At 43.9% G+C, this 24,803-nt stretch overlaps 1 long non-coding RNA gene across 1 annotated transcript in view; it reads right to left on the bottom strand.

The window, feature by feature from the left end:
- Nucleotides 1–24,803, bottom strand: part of LOC120918670 — a 91,385-nt gene that overhangs the window by 37,327 nt on the left and 29,255 nt on the right. The gene's annotated exons all lie outside the window — the stretch shown is intronic.

Genomic DNA, 24,803 nt, shown 5'->3' with positions numbered 1-24,803 from the left:
CTACGCCGCCGTAACTTACTTTTTTTTTTTGAATCCTCAAAGAATGCGTGCCGTAAGTTACGGCGGCGTAGTGTATCTTTGGCGGTGTAAGGACACGCCATTCAAATGGATGTGATGGGGTCGTGTTTTATGTAAATACGTCTTGACCCGACGTAAATTACGTTTTTTTTCAACTGTGCATGCGCCGTCCGTGGGGGTATCCCAGTGCGCATGCTCCAAATTAAACCGGAACAAGCCAATGTTTACGACGGTGACGTCATTCTACGCAAAGCCCTATTCGCGAGCGACTTACGCAAACGACGTAACATTTTTAAAATTTTACGCGGGAACGACGGCCATACTTAACATTGGCTGCACCTCATATAGCAGGGGTAACTATACGCCGGAAAAAGCCGAACGCAAACGACGTAAAAAAATGCGCCGGCCGGACGTACATTCGTGGATCGCCGTATCTAGCTAATTTGCATACTCGACGCGGATTTCGACGAAAACGCCACCTAGCGGCCAGCGGAAAAATGCACCTTAGATCCGACGGCGTACTAAGACGTACGCCAGTCGGATCTAGCCTAGCTTCAGGCGTACAGTATCTTTTTTTTTTGGATACAAAACAAAGATACGCCGGAGCAAACTAGAAGTTACGCGGCGTATCAATAGATACGCCAGCGTAAACGCTTTGTGGATCTGGCCCAAAGTGTCCTGGTGTTTTCATTTCAATCCATTTTCATTTGTTTTCTATAAAATCAAGTGAACCAGTGAAAAAATATTTTTAATCCGTTTTCCAAATATGATTCAGCCTAGGTTCACACTGCTGCGAATTCAAAATCGCGGTAAAATGCGCGATTTTGCCGCGATTTTGCCGCGATTTCGGCCGCAATTTAATGTAAATCGCGGCCCGAAATCGCAAAAAGTAGTACAGGAACTACTTTTTGAAATCGCAGATGCGGCGTCGCACTGATTAGGACAGTGCCATTGCCGACAATTGCCGGCAAATGCCGCCGATTTGAGATGCGATTTGACATGTCAAATCGCATCTCAAATCGTTCCAAATCGTACCCAGTGTGAACCAGGGCTTAGCCTAGGTTCACACTGCTGCGAATTCAAAATCGCGGTAAAATGCGCGATTTTACCGCGATTTCGCGGCTGCGATTTCGCGGCTGCGATTTTGCCGTGATTTCGGCCGCAATTTAATGTAAATCGCAGCCCGAAATCGCAAAAAGTAGTACAGGAACTACTTTTTGAAATCGCAGATGCGGCGTCGCACTGATTAGGACAGTGCCATTGCTGACAATTGCCGCCGATTTGAGATGCGATTTGACATGTCAAATCGCATCTCAAATCGTTCCAAATCGTACCCAGTGTGAACCAGGGCTCAATGTACCGCTTACCAGTTCCCAATGATCTCCAAGTTATAAGAGATCATATATCGCATGAGGTGAACAGATATGTGGATTCCTCCTGTATGTAATCTTACCTCCTCGATAGATCAATCCAGCAGCCTTCTAATTATCTTCCCAGCCCTGCACACTCCAGCCTGGACTCACTTGATGCTCTCCACTCGGTGTATGTGTGGGGTTTAAACATAGGGAAAACTCATCGCATAATGCGTTTACAGAAAGGTTAATTCCCAGAAGTAGTCTATTAAGGGGAAACATGTTGGAAGGAGATGGGAGCTGTGATGTGATGATCCATACTTGTTGATGATCTCTTGGTTGGATTACCCTCTCTGTACATTATTTTAGATTTAATAAACCTTTTTGTAAATGCATTATGCGATGAGTCTTCCCTATGTTTAAACCCCACACATACACTGAGTGGAGAGCATCAAGTGAGTCCAGGCTGGAGTGTGCAGGAATGAAAAGCTATTTTTTTTTTTAATGAATATTTCTTTGATGAATAATTTTCTGATGAATTTGATTTCATATTATGTTATTATGTTTGTTTAATCACATGGTGGTAATTTTTGTGTTTGTTCATAATACTCCTCTCTATTGATTTAGATGAGGCAGCGCATATCTTTTATATTTTGAGCACTGTAGGAAAGTTATACCACAAACTATGGTATATTTCTGAAAATGTATCAATCCTGATGTACTGACGGCCTATCTTATTTCCTGAGACCCTAAAATGCCAGGACAGTACAAACATTCCCCAAATGACCCCTTTTTTTAAAGTAGACAGTCCAAGGTATATAGTGCCAGATTCACGTAGAATCACGGCGGCGTAACGTATCGTAGATACGTTACACCACCGCAAGTTTTCAGCGCAAGTGCCTGATTCACCAAGCACTTGCGTGAAAACTTCCGCCGGCGGCCTCCGGCGTTAGCCCGCGTAATTCAAAGGGGCGTGTGCCATTTAAATTGGGCGCGCTCCCGCGCCGGACCTACTGCGCATGCTCCCTTTTGAATTTCCCGCCGTGCTTTGCGCAAAGTGACGTCATTTTTTCGAACGGCGACGTGCATAGCGTACTTCCGTATTCCCGGACGTCTTACGCAAGAAGGAAACATTTTTAAATTTCGACGTGGGAACGACGGCCATACTTTATACAGCACATACGTGTGCTGTGTAAAGTTAGGGCACCTAAAACAACGACTAACTTTGCTGACGGAAAACTAGACTAGCAGCGACGTAGCGAACGCGAAAAACCGCCGTGGATCGCCGTAACTCCTAATTTGCATACCCGATGCTGGTTTACAACGCAAACTCCCCCCAGCGGCGGCCACGGTACTGCATCCTAAGATCCGACAGTGTAATTCAATTACACCTGTCGGATCTTAGGGCTAACTATGCGTAACTGATTCTATGAATCAGTCGCATAGTTAAGAAGACCCTAAAACAGAGATACGACGGCGTATCAGGATATACGCCGTCGTATCTCTTTAGTGAATCTGGGCCATAGTAAGAGGCATTGAGGGTTTTTTGAAGTTGTAATTTTTTGTCATAATTTTTTGGAAAATTAAAAATTCACAATTTCTTTTTACCAGAGCAGTATCTTTTTTTTATTATTATTATTATTATTTTATTTTTTTATAAAAAAAAAAAATTGTTTGAAAAAATATTTTTTGTAACACAGTGACCAGAGCAATATTAAGTGGGTTGGGCTCGGCTTCAAGCCAATTAGAGCCTCAGGCTCCAATCATGTGGCTTAAAAAAAAAAAAAGCAAGCTATGAGTCCCCGCATGCAAACTAGAGGGGGGGTCATCGTCGCTTTCTGAGAGGACGTCATATGAAGTCCAGCCAGGATTGGAAAGCCAGCACCTGGCCATCATTCTGCTATAAACCAGGTGGAAAGGTGTTAACCTGCCTGGCGGTGTTCCCGAGTCTGACTCGGGGTTAGATTTTCCTGCTGCGATCGGTAACCCCGAGTCAGACTCGGGCTTGCCTCGCTAGATCCACAGGCACTTTTTACTTACCTTGTCCCTGGATCCAGCGATGCCACCGCGCTGTGTGAGCGAGCGGGACCTCGCTCGATTCACACAGTGCCTCCGTGTGCCGCCGATCTCCGTTCCCTGCGACGTTACGACGCACGGGGACGGAGAACGGCGCCAAATTAAAAAAAGTAAACAAACACTATACATACAGTATACTGTAATCTTATAGATTACAGTACTGTATGTAAAAAAAACACACCCCCCTTGTCCCTAGTGGTCTGTCCAGTGTCCTGCATATCATTTTATATAATAAAAACGTTTCTTTCTGCCTGCAAACTGTAGATTGTCCATAGCAACCAAAAGTGTCCCTTTATGTCAAAAATAGTTTTAGATCAGCTAAAAAACAGCGATAATAAATTATAATCACTTGCAGAAATGTGCGATAGCGATTTGTGGGGAAATTCGTCATAAAAAAAAAAATAATGACAGCAACAATTCTGCAACTGAGCAAATTTCAGTGATTTTAATTTGATTACATTATTGAATAATTTTTATTATAATTATATTATTATTTGTTATAATTATTTATAATTATTTATTATATTATAATTTATAATTTTGTTTTTAAAAAAATGTCATACCCGGGATGCCTATTAGAATCTTGTTTGGTCAGATTTAAGTGAGTTATTTCTAAAAATTACAGACCTACAATATAAAACGCCAAATTTCCTTGCAAATAATGGTACCGCTTTCAGCATGTTTTTTCTGAAAGAATCATACCGCCAGGGAGGTTAATAAAGAAGTGTTTTCTTTGTATATAATGTTGGGTAGATTATACTGATATGTCGGTGAAAACCCATCTAATATTTAGTGAAGCATATGAGGTGGTTATAAGAAAGGCCAAGCATGGACATCAGAAAGAAAAGCTACAAGGTGCACTATACATAATATATTTATAGCAGAGCATCTTGTACAAGATCTGAAATAAATGAGAAATGCACTTATAAAGCATCAATGGGTTAATTCACTAAGCCTTATAATCTAGGTGATTGTTGAATTAAAGTTTGAAAAATTTGCTTATTTCAAAATTTCTTGTGCCATTGCCATTTTTTTTTAACCTAAAATAGTACAGTAAGCAAAACAACTGCTTTCCTAAAAATGCAACTAACTTTCCTGGGATTTCAAATATCCCCATATGTGCATGACCCAAAGACAGATTGAGTGAAGGGCAGATAGGGCCCAGGGCTAGGTAGCAGCTTTAGCATTCTATCAGTTCAATTGACATTGACAAGGATTGTAGCAGGCACAGGAAAGCTGCCCCATTTGCATTTTCTGTACTGGCATGGCCCCATCAGACGCCAACGATGTCAAGCGAAAGTCAGGTTCACAGCTTTGACTAATAGCCAGGGCTGGTTTTCTTCCTGGGCCACATAGGTCATGGCCTAAGAAGCCCTAGAAGGCAGAAGATGCCCAGCTTCCAAAATGTCAAAATGTTGCACTGCTTCCCCATTCCTATTTATGGGCTTATAGAGCCTCATATCTGCTGCCTCCCCTGCTCTGGAACCCTGATCGGGCATTATAAGCATATTAGCAGGATGCCACCGCTGTTGCAAATATGTGCTTGTCCACCAGGTTGCTATACTTTCCCCGCTCCTGCTTTTATAACTGTAATGCCCCGTACACACGGTCGGACCTTTGACCTTCTGACGGAATTCCATCAGAGTAAACTCCGACGGAATTCCTCTAAATTTCCGATGAAAAAAGTCAGATACACGCGTTCGGAATTTCCGATAGAAAAAGTCAATCAGACTGTTTCCATCGGAAATTCCGACCGTGTGTACAAGGCATAACATTTATACCTTAAAGGGCAAGTGTACTTTAAAGGAAACTTACCCACCTCTCCTAGCCCTTTGGATCTAACCTTCCTGGGCCCCAAGTTGCTTACTTACCTGAGCCTACTGTAATACTTACATCATCCAGCTGAAACTTCCTTACCACTGGTCACACCTGTTTAATGAGCCCTCTTAGATTATTGTAGTGCCATCTTTGAGAGGGCTAGGCAGGGTGGGCACTTAATACAAAAGTAATCCTACTGTCAGGGCCTGGATTTGAACCCAGACCCTCCACTGTGTGAAGCAATGTCTCTTCTTCTTGCTGAGCCACCTGGAATGCTGGACATCTCACTGGACAATTCCTTCAATTCCTTGAACCTCATTTGTCTTGAACCTTGAACACTTTGCTCTTCATATGAACTTCCTGATTTAAGCCATGCCTTCGCACTTCCTGTTTGCCAGATTATTGTGCTCTCTCCACTCCAGCCAGTATTTCACTTTTGTCTTTCATGCTGATTTCCATATCTTTGCTACCACTCGTTACTGACCTATTGGCTTTTTCCTTGACTACGCTTCCGCTTGATCCCAACCTGCAACTACTTGTTACTGACCTTTTGCTTGTTTACTGACTACGCTTCTGTTTGACCCTAATCTGCTATATCCACTACTGCACCCCAGCTTGCTCACCTTCTGGTGGGGCAATCCTGAGGACCACGACCTGGTAGTAACACACAGCTAAACCCATCTCCACCATCAGGAGCTCTGGTGAACACAGGTTAGTACTTGGACTCTGTACCTCAGAATAGCCTGCGTTATTTGCCAGGGTGACCTGCTTGTATATCTATCCTGCTGGTCAGCAGGAGTCCCCCTACTGCTATAGCTACTGGTCTCTGAGCCTGAACCCAACCGTGACACTTATCCTTTAAAGGGGTGGTTCCCCCTAAAAAAAATTCTAACAATACATTCGGAAGACTGCTTATACTGCGGGGTATAGGCTGGCTTTTTTTTTCGTACATACCTCGATCATATCGCATATCGCCGTTTCATCCCTCGGCTTCCGGGTATGAGTCTTGCTGGACCTAGTTGATTGACGTTCCTCCGACCGGCGCATACTGCGCGTCACGACTTTCCGACAGAAGCCGAACGTCATTGCGCAGGCGCCGTATAGAGTCGGCTCTATGCGGCGCCTGCGCAGCGACGTTCGGCTTCTTTCGGAAAGTCGTGACGTCAAGTATGCGTCGGTCGGAGGAACGTCAATCAACTAGGAATGCCCACCGCCACAAGACTCATACCCGGAAGTCGAGGGATGAAACGGCGATATCGAGGTATGTACGAAAAAAAAAAAAAAAGCCAGCCTACCCGCAGTGTAAGCAGTCTTCCAAATGTATTGTTAGACATTTGTTTTAAGGGGGAACCACCGCTTTAAAGTGTGTTTTAATAATTACCTCCAGAGAGTCAGAGTAAAGTCAGAACTTCTAAACTACATATTTGGGTCTGTGAGGCATAAAGTATTAAAACCATTGGATCCACATGGCAGTACTTGAGATAGAAAATTCTGCAATGGTAGCCTCCCAATTGTTTCCTTTAAACCTTCCTCTGCAATTTGGTTGTGTGCTCCCTGGAATCAGATCTCTGAATATAGGAAATGATAGACGATGAATATATTTTATTTTAAAAATAGGAAATGAACATGAACAAAAAGCCGAGATCTCCAGAATACAATGACAAGTAAGGTCTTGTGATTCATAGTAGTATATATTCGAGTCAGGCTTGTCACATGCTGTTGTTCACATGAATAGCCTATGTTGTGTATTCCGCTCTTCTTCTCTTTCCCTGTGTCTAGAAGAAAAGGCCAGTTCCTGCCCTGCCACATTCTCTCTGCATCTCTCTCTCGTCCTTGGTCACTTTGCATTAAATCTCAGACCAGCCCCTCCACCCACGAGTCTCTAGCCTGATCTGATGCGTGCAGATGTGACCTGTCATCACTGAGCAATCGTAAGGGACAGACTGCCATCAGAGCCCCTGGCTGCAGGACAGACCTCCTCTCCTCCTCGCTCTGTGGATTGATGATGTCTGGCAGTTGCAGCCTTAGGAAGTGGTACTTCTCAATGATTGGTGCCAGCCTGTTTTTTTTTATTCAAAGGACATCTTTACTGACTTAAAGTGGATGTAAACCCAATTTTCTTTTTCTTTTTTTGATGTCACAATGTAGAGAATAAGATTTCCTATCATCTGTGCCCAGTCTTGCCACACAGAGTTAATCCAACTCTGAGCAATCCACTTTTCTTGTTCAATGAAAATTAACAGACTTCCAGATAAAAACCTGTCTAAATAAAAAGTCCTTTCCGTCCCCTTGCTTCGAGTGACAGGGTTTTTACATATCTTGTGCACTAGCTTGGACACATGCACATTCCTGGATGTTTATCATAATATGGGGGGTGATCCATAGTTCATTGTGAGAGGTAATGTATGTCACTCAAAGCAAGGGGATGGATAGGACTTTTTATTTAGACATGTTTTTATCTGGAAGTCTGTTAATTTTCACTGAACAATAAAAGAGGATTGCTCAGAGCTGGATTAACTCTGTGTGGCAAGACTGGGCACAGATGATAGGAAATCTTATACTCTACATTGTAGAGTAAATTCCCCGGCGCAAGCCCGCCTAATTCAAATGAGCCGGGTAGGGGGCATACTGCGCATGCGCCGTCCCTAAAATTTCCCGACGTGCATTGCGCTAAATGACGTCGCAAGGACGTCATTGGTTTCGACGTGAACGTAAATGGCGTCCAGCCCCATTCACGGACGACTTACGCAAACAACGTAAATTTTTAAATTTCAACGCGGGAACGACGGCCATACTTAACATTGGTTGCCCCTCATATAGCAGGGGCAACTTTACGCGTCGCAAATCTAACGTAAACGTCGTAACTTCACTGCGTCGACCACGCGTACGTTCGGGAATTCGCATATTTTGCTAATTTGCATACTCGACGGGGAAAACGACGGAGGCGACACCTAGCGGCGAAAAAAAAATGCATTTAAGATCCGACAGCGTAAGAGCCTTACGCCTGTCGGATCTAATGGATATCTATGCGTAACTGATTCTAAGAATCAGTCGCATAGATACGACGGCCCAGATTAGGACTTACGACGGCGTACATTGCGTTGCGCCGTCGTAAGTCCTTTCAGAATCTGGGCCTAAATCTTTTATCGTTTTCAGAATTGACGGTCGTTCTTTGTTTCTAGCACAAAAAATAAAAACCGCAGAGATCAAATACCACCAAAAGAAAGCTCTATTTGTGGGGAAAAAAAGGACATCAATTTTATTAGGGTACAGCGTTTCACGACCATCAGTTAATGCATTGCAGTGTCCTATTGCAAAAAATGGCCTGGTCAGGAGGGGGGGGGGCGGGTGATAAATCTTCAGGAGCTGAAGTGGTTAATACTGCTTTAACCACTTAAGGACCCCTTCACGCCGATATACGTCGGCAGAATGGCACGGCTGGGCACAATCACGTACCCTTACGTGATTCCTTGAGCCCAGCCGTGGGGTCGCGAGCGTGCGGCCGGCGGCACGATCGCGACCTGCTCCGAAGCTCCGTGACCGCGCATGCAGGACCCGCGGCCCGGATCGCCGCCGGTGTCCCGCGATCGGTCACCGGAGCTGAAGAACGGGAGTGGTGTGTGCAAACACAGCTTCCCTGTTCTTCGTTGTGGCAGTGTCATTGATCGTCTGTTCCCTAAAATAGGGAAAGATGATCAATGACGTCACACGTCCAGCCCCGCCCCCTACAGTTGGAAACACATATGAGGTCACACTTAACCCCTACAGTGCCCCCTAGTGGTTAACTCCTAAACTGCCATTGTCATTTTCACAGAAAACAATGCATTTTTATAGCACTTTTTGCTGTGAAAATGACAATGGTCCCATAAATGTGTCAAAATTGTCCGATGTGTCCGCCATAATGTCGCAGTCACGAAAAAAAACGCTGATCGCCGCCATTAGTAGTAAAAAAATATATATTAATAAAAATGCAATAAAACTATCCCCTATTTTGTAAACGCTAAAAAAAATCGCAAACCAATCGATTAACGCTTGTTGCAATTTTATTTACCAAAAATAGGTAGAAGAATACGTATCGGCCTAAACTGAGGGAAAAAAACTTTTTTTATATATTTTGGGGGTATATTTAATATAGCAAAAAGTTAAAAATATTGAATTTTTTTCAAAATTGGCGCTCTATTTTTATTTATAGCGCAAAAAATTAAAACCGCAAAGGTGATCAAATACCACCAAAATAAAGCTCTATTTGTGGGGAAAAAAGGACGTCAATTTTGTTTGGGAGCCACGTCCCACGACCGCGCAATTGTCAGTTAAAGCGTCGCAGTGCCGAATCGCAAAAAGGGGCAAGGTCCTTTACCTGCATAATGGTCCGGGTCTTAAGTAGTTAAGATAATATAAAATACATGAATAAATAAAAATAAAGAAATAAATTCTACAATTATAACTCAAATATGTGTGTGCTGAAAACAAATTATATGTTTCCTTTCATATTTCTGAAAATGCACTGCGTTTTATTGATTTTTTTTTTTCCATCATAGCAAACAACATAAGTAAAGGTACGTAGTCACAATTCTATGACACTGTGCCTGGGGTCATCTGAACTCTTCAACATTTAATGCTCCCAACAATGTGTGAAAGTCTACAATTCAGACAATTGATCTCAGTGGTGACTCAGATCTTTGTACCCATTGACACTTCCTTTTAAGTGTATTTATTTATTTCTTTTATCCAGCTTTGAAGTTATATTCCCCATTCTATTATAGCTCACATAAATGGAATTTTCAGCAATAAATAAAGCATATGAGAAAAACCTGCAGTGTCCATGAGTACATTCTTATGCATAATGTCATACATAGTTCAATGCTGCTATGTTTTTTCTTAACTTTCTTAACCACTTGCTTACTGGGCACATATACCCCCTTCCTGCCCAGGCGAAATTTCAGCTTTCGGCACTGCTTCATTTTAACTGACAATTGCACGGCCGTGCGACGTGGCTCCCAAACAAAATTGACGTCCTTTTTTCCCCACAAATAGAGCTTTCTTTTAGTGGTATTTGATCACCTCTGTAGTTTTTATTTTTTGCGCTATAAACAAAAAAAGAGCGGTAAATTTAGAAAAATACACAATGGGGCAGATCCACGTACCTCGGCGCTTCTCTCCGCCGGGCGCAGCGTATCTAAGATACACTACGCCGTCGTAACTTTTTAATTTTTTTTCAAATCCACATAGAATTTGCGACGTAAGTTACGGCGGCGTAGTGTATCTTTGGCGGCGTAATAGCGTGGCATTCAAATCTCTGTGATGGGGGCGTGTTTTATGTAAATACGTCGTGACCCGACGTAAACAACGTTTTTTTTTAACTGCGCATGCGCCGTCCGTGGGGGTATCCCAGTGCGCATGCTTGAAATGAAACCAGAACAAGCCAATGTTTAAGACGGTGACGTCATTCTACGCAAATCCCTATTCGCAAACGACTTACGCAAACGACGTAAAAAATAAAAAATGCGAGGCGGGAAAGACGGCCATACTTAACATTGAGTACGCCTCATAATAGCAGGTTTAACTATACGTCGGAAAAAGCCAAACGCAAACGACGTAAAAAAATGCGCTGGCTGGACATACGTTCGTGGATCGCCGTAACTAGCTAATCTGCATACTCGACGCGGAATTCGATGGAAACGCAACCTAGCGGCTGCCGAAAAATTGCATCTAAGATCCGACGGCATACTAAGACGCACGCCTGTCGGATAGATCCGAGATGCCGTCATATCTTGTTTTGTAGATACAAAACAAAGATATGACGCGCAAAATTTGAAATTACGCGGCATATCAAGAGATACGCTGGCGTAATTCTTTTGTGGATCTGCCCCAATATTTTTTACTTTTTGCTATAATAAATATTCCAATTTTTTTTTAAAAAATATATATATTTTTTTCTCAGTTTAGGCCAATACATATTCTTCTACATATTTTTGGTTAAAAAAATGCAATAAGCGTATAGTGATTGGTTTGCGCAAAAGTTATAGCGCCTACAAAATAGGGGACAGAATTCCGATTTTTTATTTATTTTTTTACTAGTAATGGTGGCGATCTGCGATTTTTAATGAGACTGAGACATTATGGTGGACACATCGGACACTTTTGACACATTTTTGGGACCATTCACATATATACAGCGATCAGTGCTATAAATATGCACTGATTACTGTATAAATGTGACTGGCAGGGAAGGGGTTTACACTAGGGGGCGAGGAAGGGGTTAAATGTGTTCCCTACTAGCGATTCTAACTGGGGGGGGAGGGGACTGACTGGGGGAGGTGACCGATCTGTGTCCCTATGTACAAGGGACACAGCATCGGTCCCCTCTCCCTGACAGGACATAGATCTGTGTGTTTACACACACAGATCTACGTCCTTGTCTGTGTAACGGGCGATCGCGCTTACATGGTGGACATCGCGGCCGCCAGGCACGCGCATCGGCACATTAGTGATGCGGCAGGCACGCGCCCCCCAGTGGCCAGAGGAGCCGAGGACGTCAATAGATGTCGTCCTGGCATTGTAGAGCCACCTTGTGGCCATCATTGTACAATGGCCGTGGCTCCAAGTGGTTAAAAGAGTTGTAAAGGCAGAAGTTTTTTTTTATCTTAAAACATAGTTCCACCCAAAAGTGGAACTTATGCTTTGACCACTTAAGGGCCGCCTAATGCCGATATATATATCGGCAGAGCGGCACGGTTGGGCATAAGCACGTACATGCACGTCGCCTTTAAGAGACCAGCCGTGGGTCGTGTGCGCCGCCGGCGTCAGCGAGCTTGCGACCCGGTCGTGAGCTCTGTGACAGTGCTTGCGGGACCCGTGATCGGGTCACAGAGCTGAAGAACAGGGAGAGGTAAGTGTAAACAAACCTTCCCCCATTCTTCCTAGTGAGAGTGTCACTGATCGTCTGTTCCCTGTCATAGGATGTAAGATGATAAGAATCACTCCCTTAGGTCACACTTAACCCCTCCTGCACCCCCTCCTGGTTAAATTCTTCACTGCCAGTGTCATTTTCACAGTTATCATTGCATTTTTATAGCACTGATCGCTGTAAAAATTACAATGGTCCCAAAATGGTGTCAAAAGTGTCCGATGTGTCCGCCATAATGTCGCAGTCACGATACAAATCACTGATCGATTTTTGGCGGGGAGTGGGTACCCAGCTTCCACTCCCTCACCGGCTGCTTAGGCGACTTGAGCGGAAGTTCTCCTCTCCCCCTACCTCCCTAAAATTTTCTGGGACATGTCACAGGTCCCAGAAGATTGCAGGCCTTTAAAGAAGCGCAGCGCGACTGGCGCGTGCGCAGTGCGCACCCGGCTGTAAAGCCGCAAGCTGTCACAGCCGGGTGCCCACACTTGTGATGCCGGAATCTAAGAGAACCGAGGCAGAGAAGCAAGGGTTCGGATGGCCACATCACTGGGCTGTGGGACAGGTGAGTGTCTGTTTATTAAAAGTCAAGAGCTACACTTTTTGTAACTGCTAACCTTTAATAAACACAAAATTGAGTGGAACTCCACTTTAATGCATTCTATGCATTCAGATAAAAAGTGTGTAGCAGCCCCCTCAGCCCCCCTTATACTTACCTGAGCCTTAACTCTATTCAGAGATGTCCACAAGTCCCTGGGCCATCCAGGGATTCTTCCTCCTGATTGGCTGAGACACAGCAGCGGCACCATTGGCCAGTAAGTTAGCCAATCAGGAGAGAGAGAGGGGCGAGGTCGAACGGCAGCCCCATGTCCGAATGGACACACAGAGCTGCAGCATGGCTTGTGTGCCCCCATAGCAAGCTGCTTTCTGTGGGGGCACTTGACAGGAGAGATGGGTCAGGAACGCCAAAGAGGGACCCGAGAAGAGGAGGATCCAGGCTGCTCTATGCAAAACCACTGCACAGAGCAGGTAAGTATAACATGTTTGTTATTTAAAAAAAAAAACACAAGACTTTACAATCTCTTTAAAGCGGAGCTCCACTGAAAAAAAAATATTAAAAGCCAGCAGCTACAAATACTGCAGCTGCTGACTTTTAATATTAGGACACTTACCTGTCCTGGAGTCCAGCGCCATCCACGGCAGAGGACGAGCGATCGCTCATCACTCTGCTGCCCCCCCGCCATCCTCGGTGAGGGAACCAGGAAGTGAAGCGCTCTGGCTTCACTGCCCGGTTCCCTACAGCGCATGCGTGAGTCGCGGTACGCCGTCTGACTGGCTCCCGCTGTGTACTGGGAGCTGAGTGTTCCCAGAACACAACGGGGGGCGGACGGGAGGTGAAGTCATGCCCGCAGTCTGCCCGAGACTGTGTGGCCGGAAGTGGGTGCAAATACCTGTCTTTAGACAGGTATCTGCACTCCCCTCCCCCTGAAAGGTGTCAAATGTGTCACCGGAGGGGGGGAGGGTTCCGATCAGCGGGAGTTCCACTTTAGGGTGGAGCTCCGCTTTAAGGATTACTATACAACGCTAACATATATGTGCTGAGCCTTGACAGCTGGTGGATAGGTGCATCTGATCATATGTTTCCCTTTGCATTTATGCAGCCAGCTGTCATAGTGCATCACAGCAGAAAGATATAACAGTATCAAGGTAACATCAGGGCTCAAGTCCTGCGGGAACGCGTGGGAACGGAGTTCCTGCACTGAGCCGCCCGAACCAATCCTTCACTAAGCGGCGATGCCCAGCTCGAGTCACTGTCAGGGGCAGGCGAACCTTAGTAATCCTTTATGTTACAGGCCACTTCCTGTATATGGATTCATCGGGTAGTGTGTGGGTATTCCGTCACTTCCTCGATGCCGCAATGTCTCCTGGGAGCTTTTGTCATTGTTCCCAGGAGACATTGCGGAGGTCTGCCGCGAGTTATTGCAGGCTTTAGAAAGAACTCGCTTCCCGTGATAACTCGTGGCAGATCTCCGCAATGTCTCCTGGGAACAATGACAAAAGCTCCCAGGAGACATTGCGGCATCGAGGAAGTGACGGAATACCCACACACTACCCGATGAATCCATATACAGGAAGTGGCCAGTAACATAAAGGATTACTAAGGTACAGTGGATCAAAAAAAAAAACATGTAATTTAGTAATTATGCATATGAGCGTATCATTTATTTTTTTCTTGGTGGGGGAGTGGATCTTGGGTGGGAGTTCCCACACTTTTTTCCCCAGGACTTGACCCCTGGTTAACATGATGTAGCACCTCCTAGTTGGCTTTATTGTAACCATTAGAGCAGTTTCTGATTGCTTTGGGCTGCAGGTTTGATTGCTTTCCCCTGGCTTCTAGAAGATTCCATAATATAGTGGGTGGGAGGAGGCAATTTAGCAGTGTGAATATGAATGTTGTCTCAGCCAATCCCGGGGGAGGGTGCGCACTAGGTGGCTGGAGAGTGCATAAATAGTTGGGGGCTAAATTCTCTGAAGCTAAGTGAGGGATTTTACAGAGGATCCAGACATTCAGAAATACATTTTTAAAGTGGAGGTTCATTAGATTGATGCTCATTTTGTGAAGGGGAATTGGGTGGTTTTTTTTTTAAATCGAAGCAGTACTTACCGTTTTCTTCTCCGCCGCTTCCGGGTATGGGCTGTGGGACTGGGCATTCCTATTTGATTGACAGGCTTCCGACAGGCTTCCGACGGTCGCATACAGCGTGTCACGATTTTCCGAAAGTAGCCGAACGTCGGTACGCAGGCGCCGTATGGAGCCGCACTGACGTTCGGCTTCTTTCGGCTACTCATGACGCGATGTATGCGACCGTCGGAAGCCTGTCAATCAAATAGGAACGCCCAGTCCCGAAGACCATACCCGGAAGCGGTGGAGAAGATCTATCTCTTAAACGGTAAGTACTGCTTCGATTTAAAAAAAAAAACACCCGATTCCCCTTCACAAAATGAGCCTCAATCTAATATTAAAAATTGTTTTTCGGGCTAACTCCCGCTTTAAGAAGGCAATCACCAGACTGTTTATTGGGCCATAAGTGTGCCTGTTGCTGTGCGACCGGCTTCAATTGCACTAGATTGGGAAAGGAACCTGGGACAAATCAGTGGGCCCTGTTGGGGTTGAGTGCTATACCTAAACAGACGTTGTAATCTATCTCCCTCAATCAACAACCGACACCACATCCGGTCTGGATATTTAGCAATAAATTTCAAAAGGGCAATTCCTAGATTGTTTATTGAGCCAGAGGAGTGACTGTTGCTGTGTGCCTGGCTGCAATTGCACTAAATTAAGGAAAAGAACCTGGGACAAATCAGCAGACCCTTTGTTAGCGGTGAGTGCTACACTTAAACCAGATGTTGTAATCTATCACTACCAATCAACAACCAGCATCACAACCCTTTAAATTAGGTAGTCTGTTCTAATCCCATGAAAATGAATATGGGTCAAAATTAAAGCATGTAAACCTGACGTACATCTAATTTACGAAGACTGCTGGCAATTATTCTGTATTGTACCACAAACGTGATTAAAGGTGGTCGATTTATGATTTCTATTGGCTTCTCTTTGGTTCTGGCACTAAATATTTGGACCACTTTGCAAAAAATTACGGTTGTATGTTGTTTTATGTTATGTACTATTTAGTATGTCTGTCTGATTTGTAGTGTTTTGTTTGTCTATAAGCATTAATTTGGATAAAATTGTCTTCATGTCATCAGTAATTTCCGGGACATGGCAAAAACCACCACATCAATATGGTCTTTTTGATACCTAATAGGCATATAATCTCCCATTTAGATTAGGCTTTGGAGTTTACCTTCTCCTTAGGGTCAGGCAGATGACAGGGAAATAATGATCCAGACATCCTACTCCTATAGCTTAGGTGTCTCCAAAAAGGAATTCCATTGGAGTAAAATAGAACATGTTCTCTATCTAAACTCCAATGTAATTCATCGGAATTTCCAATGGAAATACAATGATGGGGCATACACACGGTCGGAATTTCCGATGGAAAAAGTCCGTCCGACTTTTTCCATCGGAAATTCCGATCGTGTGTATGGGGCTTTAGGGCCCTTTCACACATGCGAACCGTATGTCCGTTTTTCATCCATCGGTTTTCGGACATACTGTACATGTATTCCTATGGGATAGCGGGTGTCAGCTAACACCCAATCTCATCAGTGTCCGCTATGCTCTGTTTCTGCAGACGGAGGAAAATCCTATTTTTCCATCCGTCTGCGGATCGGATGAACGCGGACAGACAGTCCGTGTTCATCCGATCCCCCCATAGAGGAGAGCGGAGATCTGACAGGGCGGGCCCTGCACAGTGTGCAGGGACCGCCCTGTCATCTGCCAGCTCAGCGGGGATCAACAGAGCGATCCCCGCTGAGCAAGTTAAAGGAACGGATCAATCATCACAGGATCCGCCTGTGTGAAAGGACCCTAAGCAGGTGCAGAAGATTTGGACAGTCTGACAGAAACTTAAGGCAACATGTTATCTAATCAGAGGAAAGGGGTTTATGCCCAGTAGGTACAATATTTTACTGTTTTCTTTTTACACTTACTTAGTTCTCTTTAGGCTGGTCTTGTGACTTACAGGGTTCTCCTCCTTTTGGGATCTTCTCCTAGTGGTGGACTGTCCTTAGTGCAGTGTTTCTCAATCTTATTTAAGTCAAGGAAAATTATTTTCAGTTTCGAGGCACCCCAGTTAATATGTGGTTCACCTTACTTTGGGTTTGCTGAATGCCCACAAAATGGCATGCGTTCCTGACACCCATACAAACGAACACCAGAATGTGGTGCAGGAAGGGCATGCCTTCAAATGAATAGGAAGCAAAATCAAATTGCAAGTTCCCCTCTCTGCTAACTTCTGAACCCCAATTACACTCTGCTTCACCTTTGGACTCCAATCTCCCTGCTAATCCCTGCACCCCAGAACCCTTCTGCTCACCTCCGCACTCCATCTCTGCTCCCTTGTGTATCCTAAGCCCCCCTCTCTGCTCACTTCAGTACCCCAAACCCCCCTCTGCTTACTTCTGTATCCCAACCCCCCTTTCAGCTAACCCCTGTACCCCAAAACTACCTGTTGACACACCTATGTACCCCACTCTTTCTAATAACCTCTGCATGCCAACTCCCACCCTCCCTTTTGATCCCCGCTGTGCCCTGCTTTGCTCTCACCAGAGCTTCAGGGCAGGATTGTTCTTGCATTACAATCCACATACCGTAGCTGTAGGAGGTGCTGGCTGGGTATTGTCCTGTAGGGGTAGACGGAGACCTCAGGATTCAGAAAGCGGCTCCCCCTGCCACAGCTCTTCACTGCACAGTGCCGACCAAGCTCCTGCTGTGCTGATGTTCAGCAGAGCAGGGATTTCGGATGATCTAACAACCTTTTTCAACCAGGATGCCGTGAAGACCTCAGGCAGCATGCCAGGATGCCTTAGCACCCCTGTTGAGAAAGGCTGCTGAGTGATGCAGAGTGATGCTGATGCCAGCACTGTCAATGCACTGTCAATACAAGGCACCAAGGCGACTCCCGCTGTGGCAGGCCAGTGATACCCCGCACTCACAGTATGTCCTCAATCTTCTGAGTTATATGATGCTGGACATCAACCAGGGTGATTGAGTACATAAAGAGGCAGAAAGGAATTTCTTTAGCATACAGGGCAATAGTCTAAGTGAGTATTGTTGTCATAGCTGCTTTACTATTTTAAACCCTGTTGAGGAAAATTTGGAGTTGGGCTTTAATGTTTCTAAAGAAACAAACTGCCATGTTGTGACAACCCATTAAAGAAAATAACGGCTAACAGTAAACACTCACATGTGAAGAAGCTGCTTAATATGTAAGGCCTCCTGTTTTTTTTATGTTAGATTTGGGATTTGCCCTTCTGTTTGGTGTTGGGATGCCGTTAATTCTTTGTAATTAGTAGCAGCAATGTATATCACTGAGGCCGAGGTCTCCCTTCTGCAATGCTGAATTAAATGGGGTTTCAGCCTTTATCAAGGCAATTGATTTCCAAGCAAACGATCAGATATAAAGCATTCACATGTCAGGGTTTTACTACCTATAATAAAGCCACCTATTGTGCAAACATAACTGCACAGAGCTTTAAGAGATCTATTCCTATTACACAACCTCATTGTGCTAGATTTTATTTTCTTGTATTTTGTAAAACATTAAATTGCTGATAAAATATTTCTTCTAGGACTAGGTCATGGGTATACATTGAAAGGAGTCTGCTCATCTCTGCTCATAACAGCATTTTCTCTGTACATGTTTGGATATTCTACTCCAATGTATTGCACCTTATTTCCCTAAGATAATGGGGAAAATTTTAAGATTTTACCCAGATTTTGCCATATTTGACTAAATACATTGGAGTCAATAAGGAAAGGGGAATGGGGAGTTCATTAGCCATTCATAGACATCTACAATAAAAATGTTAACAAATAATGTTTAACTACTTGACCTCTGGAAGGTTTTACCCCCTTCATGACCAGGACATGTTTTGCTACACAACACTGCGCCACTTTAACTGCCAATTGCTCGGTCATGCAACACTGTACGTAAATTAAATGAATATAATTTTTTTCACACAAATAAAGCTTTCTTTTGGTGGCAAGGCAGCCATCAGAAATTCTGGGGATCCCAGGGGATCAATGGAATCCCTTACTTTGCATAGATTTTCTCTCTCTTTCTGTTCTACTTTAAGCACAAATTTCCGATAATTTTATGGAGAGAACTAAGAAGATATAACCATGCCAACGGTTCAGCAGCGTGTGACGTCACTGATCGTTGTTCCCTATGACGGGGATCGGGTCAGCGGTTCCCGCGGGGACGGTAACAGAGCTTAGGACCAGATCGCGAGCACGCCGCTGCGCTGCGCGACCCATGACTGGGCTCTTAAAGGGGATGTACATGTACGCCCTTGTGCCCAGCCGTTCCATTCTGCAGACGTATATCTGCGTGCACGGTCTTTGAGCGGTTAAAGAGACTTTTTTTTTTTCAAATGACATTTAATTTTTTTTGTTATTGCATTTTAGTGTAAATATGAGATCTGAGGTCTTTTTTCTCTTACAAGGGATGTTTTAAGTGTGACATGTTAGGTATCAATTTACTCAGCGAAACATCATCTTTCACAAATACAAAAAAAGTGTACTTTTAAGACAGCTGCGCAAATACGGTGTGACGAAAAGTATTGCTACGGCTGCCATTTTATTCTCTAGGGTGTTAGAACCCCCAAACATTATATATATTTTTCTAAGTAATTTTCTAGCAAAAAAAATTATTTAAACTTGTTTGAAAAATAGGTCCGGTCCTAAGGTGGTTAAAGGAATATTACATTTTTATTCTCCACATACCTATATTTAAATTTTATATTGTGTTTCACAGCGCAGACACCTTTTACTTGTTTCATTACATTTTTATTGTTTCACTTTAAGCATTATTAAAATCACTGCACCTGAAAAAAACGTCAGTTTTTTCCATTGATACATGTCCACTGGGGCAGGACCCAGGTCCCCAAACACTTTTTATGGGAATAACTTGTCTTTAAAATTAGCACTTTTGATTTTTCTTGTTCGTGTCCCATAGACTTTAACAGTGTTCGGGTGTTCGCAAGTTCTGGTTGAAACCAAAGAGTAGAAAGTGTCATGCCCAGTGTTTCGGAATGAGTGCCAGGCAACCAGTATTTTTATGCAAAAACAACACAACGTCCCTGTCATGTTGGGTTTATTTATTGTCCTTGGCAATGGAGTTTTTAACTTTTCTGTCTGAAATGTAGGTGAAGGTGCTAAATCCAATTTCTCTTTTTTTATTGCAGATTTACGAAGTCCTTACCACAGACACAGCTCACACGGCAGGCCTTCTCCAGTGAGCAAGTCGGAATGTGACGTTCACATTGAGACTTCACCAGAATGTGACAATAACTTTGAGGCTTGGTTAGGGGTGCAACGGATCAAAAAACTCACGGATCGGATCGATCCTCGGATCAGGAGTCACGGATCGGATCATTTTCGGATCAGCAAAAAAAAAAAAGGGTCCGTTTTTTCATTGGTCCAAAAAAAAAAATATATATATAAAATATATTTTTTTTTTGGACCAATTAAAAAAAGGAACTTTTTTTTTTTTTTTTTTTTGCTGATCCGAAAAAAGAGCACAATAGCAATTCACAGGGGGGTGGATTAAAGAGGAAGCAGGTGAGGCTGTTTGGGACTTAAAGTACAATCTTGATGTTTTTACAGCAAAATATATATATATATATATATATATATATATATATATATATATATTTTTTGCTGTAAAAACATCAAGATTGTACTTTAAGTCCCAAACAGCCTCACCTGCTTCCTCTTTAATCCACCCCTGTGAATTGCTATTGTGCTCTTTTTTCCCCCCTTTCCCCCCCCTCCTCTCACACCAGTGCTTCACTGCTAACATTCCCATTCAGCTTGCTAGAGCCCAGTGCACAGCGTGACACGCCTCCCCGGGGAGGCGGGGAGGCGTGTCACGCTGGGCTCTGGCAAGCAGACTGGCCGCCGCTCCGGAGCTAGGCCGAAGCCGGGGACTTTCCTAGGCCTAGGCTCCGGAGCGCTCCGCGGATCGTGGGGTGTGCCGATCCGAACGGGGTGGCCCGTTCGGATCACGTATCGGTGACGATCCGTTACACCCCTAGGCTTGGTACACACGATAGGATTGATCCGCGGATACGGTCCGCCGGACCGTATCCGCGGATAAATCCTCTGGCGGATTTGGATCCGTTGGCATGTACTCACCATCGGATCCAAATCTGCGCTGAATTCAACCGCGGTGACGTGTCGCGCCGTCGCCGCGATGATGACGCGGCGAGGTGCGCGACGCTGTCATATAAGGAAATCCATGCATGCGTCGAATCATTACGACGCATGCGAGGGACGGGTTCGGACGGATCGATCCGGTGAGTCTGTACAGACCACCGGATCGATCCGCTGGAGCCGATTCCAGCGGATAGATTTGTTAGCATGCTAACAAATTTTTATCTGCTGGAAATCGGAAATATCCGCCGATAAATATCCGCTGGAACGTACACACCAGGGGATCTATCCGCTGAAACCGATCCGCTGAGATTTTTCAGCGGATGGATCCTCTCGTGTGTACGGGGCCTGAGACTTCACCAGAATGTGATGTTCACATTGAGACTCTACCAGAATGTGATGCTCGCATTGAGACTCCACCAGAATATGATGTTCACATGGAGACACCGTCAGAATGTGACATTCACATTGAGAGTCCACTAGAATATGACATTCATATTAAGACTCCATCAAAATGTGACCTGTACATGGAGATGCTACCAGAGTGTAAATTTCACAAGCAGGCTCCACCAGAGTGTGATGCTCAAGCAGAGTGTTACCTTCATATTGAGACTCCACCAGAGTGTGACCTTCACATGGAGACTCGACTAGAGTGTGACATTGACATTGAGACACTGTCAGAGTGTGAATTTCACATGGCGGCATCACCAGAGTGTGACATTGACATTAAGACTACACCAGCTGAGATACCACAGGAGGTGAAGAGACACCCCACGATTGGGGCTACTATCCAGACGACAAAAAAAATATTTAAGAAAACAAAGATATCGACACATTCAAGTCCCATGATCCCAATCCTGGGGAATCCAAGTTTTGAGCCGGGGTTGATAGATCAGAACTTTAGAGAATTAAGGCGGCAGGGAATTAGTAGGCTAACGCATTTTTCTAGAGAAAACCGGGTAATGACTAGGGAAGAGATAGAAAGAGCATTTTCGGAGGCCCTAGATCCGTTTAGGAGAATACAGCTCAATGCTTTTTTACAGTCACTTAGGCAACGCATTGAAGGAATATGTATACCTTCTGGGTTTGAGCAGATATGCTTAAAAAGAGAGCCACTTAGACACTCACTTTCAGTTATATACAGTATGCTTTGCTGATAGACTTAGAAGCCCCTCCAGAATTGGCCTTTTTGCAAGCTTGGGAAAGAGATCTGGGTATTATCTTCACAGAGACACAGAAAAAGAAGATATTGCTATTTGCACATAAAGCATCTATGGCAACTAAGTATCAGGAAGGAGGGTATAAAATTTTGACTAGGTGGTACAGAACTCCGGTAGTATTGAATAGGATATATCCGCAAGTATCCAATCAATGCTGGCGCTGTCAGAACGCAGAGGGCACTTTATTTCATATTTTTTGGGAATGTCCCAGATTAAAAGAATTTTGGACAATGGTGTCAGAAACGGTTCTAGAAATCACAGATGTATCTCTGGGAGAAAATCCATCAGCTTTTTTGCTTCACGATATCCCTCTTTCTGAAAAATATAAAAATTCCTTGGTAAGGCACTTGATTACGGCAGCAAAAGCATGTATCCCGGCCCTTTGGAAAAGTACGATAGCGCCAACTAAAATACAATGGATTGGGAGAATAGCGGAGATCCAGCAAATGGAAAGTTTAACGATGATATTGAGAGAGCAAGAAGAAAAATATTGCGAAGTATGGGCACCATGTATTAAATATAGGGAACAAAGCGCGTAGGCGGATATGTTGGGGACTGGGTGGGTAGGGGGGAGCCCAGTGTTCAAAATGTGTTTTTTTTTTCTTTCTTTTCGAGTTTGTTATATTTTGGTTGGTTAATTTATTTATGTAGACTTGGTGCGGAGGGTACTGGGGTATTACCCTAGGTAAGGAAAATATATTGCATTGGTGTTAAGAAATATTAACATAAGTGTACTAGAATATGAGGAAAATAAAAGAGTAGGATGAACAGAAAATATGCTATGTTAGAATAATGTAATGGAGCCGAGGTAAGAAGGCATTGTCTGATAAATGCTGAAAGGAGATTCTATTGTATAGGTAGATGGGAATTGTTAATGTACACATGTGTGTTGCTGTATAACACTAATGCAGTTAAGAAAATAAAGAATTTATAAAAAAAAATAACTACACCAGAGTGTGACCTTCACATGGAGACTCCACCAGAGTGTGACATTCACATTGAGACCCCACCAGAGAGGGACTTTCACATGAAGACTCCACCAGAATGTGACCTCCACATTGATACTCTGCCAAAATGTGACGTTCACAGTCAGACTCCACCAAAACATCATGTTCTCTTTGCGCTTCCTCCTGAAAGTGACGATGATGAAGGGACAAAGACTCTTCACATTAAGAAATTTCACATTAGCCTATGGAATGTATCAAGGCTCTACAGTCACACTGAGGCTCCATCAGAATCTGACTATTTAGAGATCGCCCCAATGACATTGGATGGCTTCAGATTCCATCACATTCTTGGAAAGGGTGTTTCCGGGAAAGGTAAGTGTTTGTATTTTTTCTCTGATCTAAAAAATACAGATCAGACTCTGATGTAAGGGGGCTTTGATGGGGACTCTGATGTAAGGGGACTCTGATGGGAACTCTAAAGTAAACAGGCTTTGATGGGAACTCTGATGTAAGGGGGCTCTGATGGGGACTCTGATGTAAGGGGGCTTTGATGGGAAATCGTATGTAAGTGGCTCTGATGGGGACTCTGATGTAAGGGGGCATTGATGGGAACTCTGATGTAAGGGGGCTTTCATGTAGGGGTGCTTTGACGGGGACTCTGATGTAAGGGGGCTCTGATGGGGACTCTGATGTAATGCAGCTTTGATGGGGACTCTGATGTAATGCAGCTTTGATGGGGACTCTGATGTAAGGGGGCTTTGGTGGGAACTCTGATGTAAGGGGGCTTTGATAGGAACTCTGATGTAAGGGGGCTTTGATGGAAACTCTGATGTAAGGGGGCTTTGATGGGAACTCTGATGTAAGAAGGGATTCTGATGGGCTCACGCTTATTTGGAATTTTTTTGTGTTGTTTTACTGAAGGTTTTTCCTGTTGTTCTCAATCATATCATGCTAATTACCAAAAAATCCAAGTAAAACATATTCATTAATTTTAATTTGATTTGTTCATTTATAAAATGGATTTTTCTTTGTAATGCAAATATTTGAAAAACTATAAGATGTGACCCCAGTACTGAAAATCTTGGAGACCCCTAATCTATACAATGGTAATCACAGCCAGTCATTGCAATTTGCAATTCATATAGTAATATAATATATATATAGTGTGTTCATTACGTTATCAGCGGTGGAGACAATATAATGAGTGTAACCGGTAATAGATACAATTCCAGCTAATCTGAAACAACAACTGCTGTATCTGTATTTCTATAAGCAATTTTTGAGTTGTTACTTCTCATTACCTTGAATTCTATCTGTTACCTGGTACGCTCATTATACTTTCTCCACTGCTGAGATCGTAATGAACATTGCATCATATTACTATGGGGATTACAAATTGCAATGGCTGGCTGTGAATACCATTGCATCCGGGGGTTCTGACATCTCGAGTTGGTAGATCACCTGTGAACACCACATAGGGTGATTTATTATTACTCCACTACCGACAAGTTGTTCCACTGTTAGCTTACAGTAATTATCTGTGTCACAAGCGAATGACCAAATGGCGATCTACACCAGAGAGGAAGCAAATTCTAAGCTACACACTGTATTACTACATCCGTGATC

Source organism: Rana temporaria, chromosome 12, assembly GCF_905171775.1.
Source record: "Rana temporaria chromosome 12, aRanTem1.1, whole genome shotgun sequence".
NCBI classification, from domain to species: Eukaryota; Metazoa; Chordata; class Amphibia; order Anura; family Ranidae; genus Rana; species Rana temporaria.
The sequence above is the reverse complement of the archived record's forward strand: the minus strand, read 5'-3'. Positions and strand labels throughout refer to the sequence as shown.